The sequence below is a fragment of the Palaemon carinicauda genome, chromosome 9 (assembly GCF_036898095.1).
Source record: "Palaemon carinicauda isolate YSFRI2023 chromosome 9, ASM3689809v2, whole genome shotgun sequence".
In the NCBI taxonomy this organism is placed as follows: domain Eukaryota; kingdom Metazoa; phylum Arthropoda; class Malacostraca; order Decapoda; family Palaemonidae; genus Palaemon; species Palaemon carinicauda.
In genome coordinates this window covers 70,445,047-70,455,171 of record NC_090733.1, presented here as the reverse complement: position 1 = coordinate 70,455,171, position 10,125 = coordinate 70,445,047, and positions in this window count along the sequence as shown.

The following is a 10,125-nucleotide window of genomic DNA, read 5'->3' as shown; positions in this document are numbered from 1 at the left end:
AAGTTCGTCATAACAAAAGGAAACTGGAAAAGTTCGTTGAAAAGAAGATGGAAGTAATTGAGCAGATTTCAGAACAGAGATTTGAACTCCAAAAGAGCCTCGACGAGGCAAGGATAAATGATCTTATCAGAAATGGCCGCTACAAATGCCTTTTACAAGAGTTAGAAACTCTAAAGAAAGAAAATTTGAATGAATTGAGTGACTTTGAGCAACAAAATATTTAATTGAGGGAGGAACTGGAAAAATTCAAGTCTGAAAAAAATTTTAGTTTGAAGGACGAGCTGCTTGTGGCAAATGAGATCATCCCTTCACTCAAGGAGGAACTTGAAGGGGGAGATAAGAAGAAAGAAAACAGACCTGGAATGAGGAAAGTGAGACTTAACAGGACAAGTTTAGAAATCTCGACCGAGATGGATATTAAGGATGGTCAGAAGGCAGATGTCCAAAAGGATGTCAGAGACAATAAAAGTGAGGAAAAAGTAGTCGAGGCAGAGGACCAGGATCCCAACGGACATAAGGCTGAGAAGGAGGAAGTTGCAGGGGCACCTGGTGTGGGTCAGGTGCTTGGCTGGCTACTAGCCTCAAAAGGCGCTCTCCCTGACACCAACAACCGCCAAGAAGAGCAGAAGCTCGAAAAGGAAACTTCCAGGGACGAGGAGGAGGAGGAGAAGGAGGAGCAGGAGAAGCAAAAGGAAGAAAAGATTGCAAAAACTACCAGAAAACCTATCGTGTTTGACCTGGAACCCGAGAACCACAAGGGACTGTGGCCTCAATGGGTACGTGGCTGTCGACTTGAATGTCCCGAGGAAGTTCCACAGAGCCATATATGGAGTGGAAGGAAGGATGCTGATGGAAATCACCCGGCAGAGTGGAGTCAGCTTAATAGATATGCCACGAAAGCACGAATATAGTAATTTAATCACCATCAGTGGTACCATTAAGCAGGTTCAATTAGCAGCTGATCATATCGAATGGCTTCTGAGGAGTCTCACTGGTACTTAAATACTTCGATCAGCAAATGGATAAAAAAAAAATTAAAAAATTAAAAAAAAATAAAAAATTAAAATAAAAAATGAAAAAAAAATAAAAAAAAAATCTAAAAATGAAAAACCCCAAAAAAAGAAGAAAAAAAAACAAAAAAAAAAGTTTAATTTCAGTTTATTTTGTGAGGGAAAGGAGATTCAGCCGAGTTTTGCCAGGACTAAACCTTCAGATAATTGTGCTCAATCCAATCAGGACAAGTTCGAGATACCACATCCACAGGAAGGAGATCCCCTCTCCCCCACCGGGATCTATGGACTGACTGATTGACAGACAGCTAGAGGGAGGATACTTGGAAGGACTGACCAGCCTGGAGGATGCAAGGCTTAACTATCCAGCTTGAATTACAACTCTTGGAATAACCTGGAGGACAATGGCCTACTGAGGGAAGAAACCCCGCTGATTCTAGTATGCTCTGTACCTTGATGGACGAGTACAAGCCGTTTGTCAAGTGCACAAATGGTCGGATATCTAGATCTATTCTTCCGGATATCAGCCTTCGGGTGGTTCTGGGGAAATAATCTAGAAGACCGGCTCTGCAGAGGGAACGAGCTAGGCTTCTTCTAGCAGGCAGTCTTGTCCTTACAGGTTGGACCAAGATAATCAGCTAGTGAAGGAAGCTGCGCCTCTTCGGAGCAGGTCAGTCTGGAAAGGTGTTCTGATATCAAATGGCTGCTGATGAAGGTTGAAGAACTGGGATGAGCAGAGTAAGTTTTGGTCCTTACAATTGGTGAGCTGATGCCCTCACAAAATTCTTCCTTTTTTTCAGGCTTAAGGTGTTTTTTTTAGGCTTAAGGTTTTTTTTTTAGGTTTAAGGTTTTTTTTAAGGCTTAAGGTTTTTTTTTCTTAGGTTTAAGGTTTTTTTAGGCTTAAGGTTTTTTTAGGCTTAAGGTATTTTTTTAGGTTTAACATTTTTTTTAGGCTTAAGGTTTTTTTTTAGGCTTAAGGTTTTTTTTTCAGGTTTAAGGTTCTTTTTTAGGCTTAAAGACTGGCTATGCAGGTGAAGAAACCCTGATAATGATGAATGAGCGTGTCTTGTTTGAGTGGGTAAAATGACGCTTGGCTTCACCGCCCGGCCTACAATGGCATTTGGCTTCACCGCCCAGCCTAAAATGGCACTTGGCTTCACCGCCTGGGCAAAATGGCGCTTGGCTTCACCACCTGGCCCGCTTGGCTTCACTGCCCGGCACAACAATGGCGCTTGGCTTCACCGCCTGGCCCGCTTGGCTTCATCGCCCGGCCCAACAATGGCGCTTGGCTTCACCGCCTGGCCCGCTTGGCTTCACTGCCCGGCACAACAATGGCGCTTGGCTTCATTGCCTGACCGCTTAGCTTCAATGCCCGGCACAACAATGGCGCTTGGCTTCATTGCCTGGCCCGCTTGGCTTCATCGCCCGGCACAACAATGGCGCTTGGCTTCATTGCCTGGCCCGCTTGGCTTCATTGCCCGGCACAACAATGGCGCTTGGCTTCATTGCCTGGCCGCTTGGCTTCATCGCCCGGCACAACAATGGCGCTTGGCTTCACCGCCTGGCCCGCTTGGCTTCATTGCCCGGCACAACAATGGCGCTTGGCTTCATTGCCTGGCCCGCTTGGCTTCATCGCCCGGCGCAACAATGGCGCTTGGCTTCACCGCCTTGCCCGCTTTGCTTCATCGCCCGGCACAACAATGGCGCTTGGCTTCAATGCCTGGCCCACTTGGCTTCATTGGCCGGCACAACAATGGCGCTTGGCTTCACCACCTTGCCTGCTTGGCTTCATCGCCCAGCACAACAATGGCGCTTTGCTTCATTGCCTGGCCTGCTTGGCTTCATCGCCCGGCACAACAATGGAGCTTGGCTTCACCCTCTTGCCCGCTTGGCTTCATCGCCCGGCACAACAATGGCGCTTGGCTTCACCGCCTGGCCCGCTTGGCTTCATCACCTGGCACAATAATGGCGCTTGGCTTCACCGCCTGGCCTGCTTGGCTTCACCTCCTGGCCCAACAATAGCGCTTAGGATTGTTAAATTGATTTTTTTTTTTTTTTAGGCTTAAGGTTTTTTTTTTAGGCTTAAGGACTGGCTATGCAGGTGAAGAACAACTGTATAATGATGAATGAGCGCGTCCTGTTTGGGTGGGGAAAATGACGCTTGGCTTCACCACCTAACCTGCTTGGCTTCACTGCCTCGCCTACAATGGCGCTTGGCTTCACCGCCTGGCCCGCTTGGCTTCACCGCACGGACCACTTGGCTTAACCGCCCGGCCCAAACATGACGCTTGGATTCACCGCCTGGCCTACAATGGCACTTGGCTTCACCGCCTGGCCGGCTTGGCTTCACCGCCTGGCCGGCTTGGCTTCACCGCCTGGCCGGCTTGGCTTCAGTGCCCGGCTTACGATAACGCTTGGTTACCCTGCCTGGCCCGCTTGGCTTCAACGCCCGGCAAAACAATGGTGCTTGGCTTCACCTCCTGGCCCGCTTGGCTTCACCGCCTGGCAAAACAATGGTGCTTGGCTTCAACACCTGGCCTACAATGGCACTTGGCTTCACCGCCCGGCAAAACAATGGCACTTGGCTTCACTGCCTGGCCCGCTTGGCTTCACCGCCTGGCTTACAATGGCGCTTGGCTTCACCACCTGGCTCGCTTGGCTTTACCGCCCAGCAAAACAATGGCGCTTGGCTTCACCGCCTGCTCCGCTTGGCTTCACCGCCTGGCCCGCTGGGCTTCACCGCCCGGCCCAACAATGGCGCTTGGCTTCACCGCCCGGCCCAACAATGGCTCTTGGCTTCACCGCCTGGCCCGCTTGGCTTCAGTGCCCAGCTTACAATGGTGCTTGGCTTCACAGTCCGGCTTACAATGGCGCTTGGCTTCACCACCTGGCCCGCTTGGCTTTACCGCCCAGCAAAACAATGGTGCTTGGCTTCATCGCCCGGCCCGCTTGGCTTCATCGCCCGGCCCAACAATGGCGCTTGGCTTCACCGCCTGGCCTGCTTGGCTTCACCGCCCGGCTTACAATGGCGCTTGGCTTCACCACCTGGCCCGCTTGGCTTCACCGCCCGGCTTACAATGGTGCTTGGCTTTACCGCCCGGCACAACAATGGCGCTTGGCTTCACCACCTGGCCTGCTTGGCTTCATCGCCCGGCCTAAATATGACACTTGCTTCACCGCCTGGCAAAACAATGACCCTTGGCTTCACCACTGAATTTCAAATGTCATCAGTCACGACTGACTACTAATAGGCTAGCTGGAGTGAGGAAGTTGGCCGAAAGCTATTTCAGTAGGAAGGGCAACCTCTGGTGCGGCGGAAAAACCCGTAAGTTCAATGCCCAGAAACTGAAGTAGGTTTGAAATTGCTTCTCTAAGTAATCCAACTCAAATACAAGTCATGACTGACCCATAATAAGCTAGCTGTAGTGAGGGAAGTTGGCCGATAGCTATTTCATCAGGAAGGGCAACCTCTGGCGCGGTAGAATAACCCGTAAGTTCAATGCCAAGAAAACTGAAGTAGGTTTCAAATTGCTTCTCTAAGTAATCCAACTCAAATACAAGTCATGATTGACCCATAATAAGCTAGCTGTAGTGAGGGAAGTTGGCTGACAGCTATATCAGTAGGAAGGGCAACCTCTGGCGCGGCGGAAAAACCTGTAAGTTTAATGCCCAGAAAACTGAAGTAGGTTTCAAATTACTTCTCTAAGTAATCCAACTCAAATACAAGTCATGACTGACCCATAATAAGCTAGCTGTAGTGAGGGAAGTTGGCCGACAGCTATTTCAGTAGGAAGGGCAACCTCTGGCGCGGCGGTAAAACCCGTAAGTTCAATGCCCAGAAAACTGAAGTAGGTTTCAAATTGCTTCTCTAAGTAATCCAACTCAAATACAAGTCATGACTGACCCTAATAGACTAGCTGTAGTGAGGGAAGTTGGCCGACAGCTATTTCAGTAGGAAGGGCAACCTCTGGCGTGGCGGAAAAACCCGTAAGTTCAATGCCCAGAAAACTGAAGTAGGTTTCAAATTGCTTCTCTAAGTAATCCAACTCAAATACAAGTCATGACTGAGCCCTAATAAGCTAGCTGTAGTGACGGAAGTTGGCCGAAAGCTATTTCAGTAGGAAGGGCAACCTCTGGCGTGGCGGAAAAACCCGTAAGTTCAATGCCCAGAAAACTGAAGTAGGTTTCAAATTGCTTCTCTAAGTAATCCAACTCAAATACAAGTCATGACTGACTCCTAATAAGCTAGCTGTAGTAAGAGAAGTTGGCCGAAAGCTATTTCAGTAGGAAGGGCAACCTCTGGCGCGGCGGAAAAACCCGTAAGTTCAATGCCCAGAAAAACTGAAGTAAGTTTCAAATTGCTTCTCTTATTCTTCCGACTCAAATCTAAGTCATGACTGACCCCTAATAGGCTAGCTGTAGTGAGGGAAGTTAGCCGAAAGCTATTTCAGTAGGAAGGGCAACCTCTGGCGCGGCGGAAAAACCCGTAAGTTCAATGCCCAGAAAACTGAAGTAGGTTTTAAATTGCTTCTCTAAGTAATCCAACTCAAATACAAGTCATGACTGACCCCTAATAAGCTAGCTGTAGTGAGGGAAGTTGCCGAAAGCTATTTCAGTAGGAAGGGCAAACCTCTGCCCTGGCAGAAAAACCCGTAAGTTCAATGCCCAGAAAACTGAAGTAGGTTTCAAATTGCTTCTCTAAGTAATCCAACTCAAATACAAGTCATGACTGACTCCTAATAAGCTAGCCGTAGTGAGAGAAGTTGGCCGAAAGCTATTTCAGTAGGAAGGGCAACCTCTGCCCTGGCGGAAAAACCCGTAAGTTCAATGCCCAGAAAACTGAAGTAGGTTTCATATTGCTTCCCTTATTCTTCCGACTTGAATATAAGTCATGAATTATCATAATACATCCATGAAGTACTGATGAATTTTGAATTGAGATGAAAAGGAAATAAAAAAGAGGGAAGGAAGAAAGGGTCGTGGGAACCAAGCCTGTAATAATGGATGTGGGCAAACCCACCTGATGAGCTCTTTGGTCAGAGCGAAACCCTTATGTATGTCACTTTGGTAGTGGTATGTATGAATTGATTAATTTTTATATATTTATATATATATGACTATATATATATATATATATATATATATGACATATTCACACACACATGGCTTTCTGGTAGAAGGAAGCGTATAATTAGAATCCCATTGATGGTTAAGTGTTGGCCTTCAAATGACGATGTTTACAGCTCCATCTATTATGAGCTGGCCATAGTTCCTCTCCTTCTGAACAACGTGTGTTCCTTCAAATCATTCTGTATGAGAGGGTTTCTGGTCGTGGGATATCAATATAGTGTTTGGTTTACCCAGAGGAAATATGTGAATCACGACACCCTGAAGATGTACGCAACCCCGCAGAAATCGGGGGTCAATAAACGAACATTATGTTGATATCTACAACCAGAAACCCTCTCATACAGAATGATTTGAAGGAACACACATTGTTCAAAAGGAGAGGAACTATGGCCAGCTCATGATAGCTGAAGCTGTAAGCATCGTTATTTAAAGGCCAACACTTAACATTCAATAGGATTCTAGTAATACACTCCCTTCAAGATGAAAGCAATATGGATAATCTCTGTGGTGGTGTATGTGCCTGTTTATGTCTGAGTGTGTATACATACATATAATATATATATATATATATGTAATATATATATATATATATATATATATACATATATATATATATATATATATATACATTTATATATATGGATAGATAAATAAGTAAATAATTAACAATTATCCTCTTCCTAATCTAAGGATTTTTGAAATTTGTAATAGTTTAAATTTCTAATTTTTAGTTTTATATAGAATATATTTTTAAAATATTCAATTATAATTTTTGTAGAACCTCATACATAAAATGAATCTAAAGTTCATATTAATCTGCAGATTGGTGATGGTGGGAGATTTTCACCTGATCGCTCACAGCAAGCGAACCTATAGTGCTTAGAATGGTCTCTGCGATAGTCCGTATTTCATAATTTTAAATTGGAAGTTGGGAAACTTGTACAGTTTCTGAAAACATTTGACAGATGGAATAAGATTCCCTGGCTGCTGAGCGCCAGACTGCGGTTTGAATCCCGCTCAAGCTCGCTAGTTTCTTTGGTCGCTGTAACCTCACCATCCTTGTGAGCTAAGGACGGGGGGTTGGTGGGGGGTGGAACCTAAAGTCTATCTCCTGAGTCATCAGCAGCCATTGCCTGAACCTCCTTGGTCTTAGCTTTGGGTGGAGAGCGGGCTTGGGTGCTGATTATATGCATATATATAGTCACTCTCTAGGGCATTGTCCTGCTTGATAGGGCAATGTCACTGTCTCTTTCCTCTGCCATCATGAGTGACCTTTAAACCTTTAAATGCCTTTTCTGTCTGTATCTAGAGCCATTTGACAGATGTTGGAATGAGATTCAGTTTTCAAAATGAATTCCTTGATTTTCTTACCTTGATCTAGACTTTATATATACATATATATATATATATATATATACATATATATATATATATATATATATGTATATATATATATATAATACATATGTGTAAATGTGCACATATATATATATATATATATATTCATATATATATATTTATATATATATATATATATATTATATATATATATGTATATATATATATATATATATATATTTTATATATATATACATATACACATGTATATGTATATATATATATACATATATATATATATATATATATATGTATATACATTATATAAATATGAATATATATATATATATATATATATGTATATATACCAAAGAAAAGGGTAATCAAGTTTCTATTAACCCAATATATTGGTTTTATTTTCCCTTATCAACAAAATTAGAAACCTTACTGCTGAATAGAATTAAAAAATATCTTAGGAAATAATATTCACTGATAAAGTATATGGAAAAGGGCGCCCTTCAGCAACTGCTAAATTCGCTGCATCTCTTCAATTCATCCATATATTTTCCCTCTCATAAGAAGATTTCCTGTGGATTATTTCCAGTCTAAACACACTCATATTTCCTTCACAATTTTCTCAAATTTTATTGCATAAAACACTAACTTAAAATAAGTTTGATGGAGCATATTCATTATTTCTTTCAAGATAATTTTTTTTCTTTTTGCACACATTCTCCATCTCCTTCAAGCATGCAAATTATGCAGTAATTTGCAAGAGGATATTGCAATATCTCGAAATAGACGAGAACAAAAAAGAACTTGAACAACAAGGGAAAATAAAAATTACTCACCAAACTAATTGGTCTCCCCGGCCCCAAATCCCATAATCTAACTCAACTAACTGGATGAAAAACAAGAGAAAAAAGTCAGTCACAGACGTTGCCCCATCAAGCGGGTCAATGCCCTAGAGACTGACCATATATACATAATATGATAAGCGCCCAAGGCTCCCCCCCCCCCCTTCAAGTTAGGGCCTATGAGGGCCAGGCAATGGCTGCTAATGACATAGCAGACAGACCTATAAGCTCCCCCCTCCCACCCTTAGCTCACAAAGATGGTGAGATTGTAGCGACCAAAGAAACGAACGAGTATTTCTTGTTGTGTCAGCAGAATTAGCAGTGACAGCAGTAGTCATGGTTTCAATACCTCTCCTTATAAGACTTCTGCGATTGTTCTGTCGTGTTCAGTGACTGGGACTCTTCTATTGTAGCATTAACCAGGGTCTACAGAGTCCTTGGTGTCAACTTGACCTTAGAATGGTCACGAAATGTGCTACTGTTTGCTAAGTCTTCTTGTGTTTATTCAGACTCTCATTAGACTGTAGTTGCGTTTCGTCCTCATCTTAATCACTGGTTTTCAGTTATCTATTTCTCTGTTTCATGTTAATTTATTTTTCTTTTCATCTACTTTCATTCTATAATAGAAACTAAACTTTTATTTTGATATATCGGTTTTTTTATTTTTTAATATTGCCATACAAAAAAATATTTTAAATGTTGAATATGTTCGAATCTAAACAGGGACCCAATTTGAAAATGGGTAAAAGCTGAAGATACGCCCGGAGGCAATTAAAGGTTTAAAGGTCGCTCATGAATGGTTGGGGTTCTCTTGCTTGAGGGTACACTCGGACACACTATTCTATCTTATTTCTTCCACTTGTTTTCTTAAAGTTTTAATAGTTCATATGGGAAATATTTATCTTGATGTTGTCACTGTTCTTAAAATATTTTATTTTTCCTTGTTTCCTTTCCTTACTGAGCTATTTTCCCTGTTGGGGCCCCTGGGCTTAAAGCATCCTGCTTTTCCAACTAGGGCTGCAGCTAGCAAATAATAATAATAATAATAATAATAATAATAATAATAATAATAATAATAATAATAATAATAATAATAATAAATAATAATAAATAAATAAATAAATGACAAGTATAACATTCATATAAAAGGTCAGATGTGGTAAGAATAACACAAAATTAACTAAATTTCCGATAATTCCATTGCCATTGAGAGGTAGGATGGCTGGTAAAATAAAATTAAAATATATCCCATAGTTAAAATAAATAAACAATTATAATATGCTGAGAATGTTCGGCATGTGGATTTTGTTCCCACTTAGTAATAACTATGAGAGAGAGAGAGAGAGAGAGAGAGAGAGAGAGAGAGAGAGAGAGACTCTGAATTTAACTTCTGGTTAATCGTAGCCACCTGGGGTCAATCCTGTGAGATTAGTGAAAAAGGAAGGCTCTGTCATAAAGGGGCTACGCTTTATCAGTTTCACTCAGTTTGGATGGATGGCGTCTAAATACTGTGTTAATTTCCCCTTAGAGTGGTTAAATCATTTTGACACGAATACGCTATACGATGGGTTAGAAATCGTCTCAGCGGCCACGACAGATTGGTTTTACTATAGAAATTATGCCAGAATGAAAGAATTTTTCGAAGTATAAACCCGATTACCGAAAATCTTTAAAAACTGTTTCAATAGGCCCCCCTTTTTTTGTGCAATGGGAAAAGAAGCAGACCGCACGTGTTTCTCAGAAGTAAAAATTTTGAATCACACCTAAAATTTTAAATGAGTCCTTTTTTG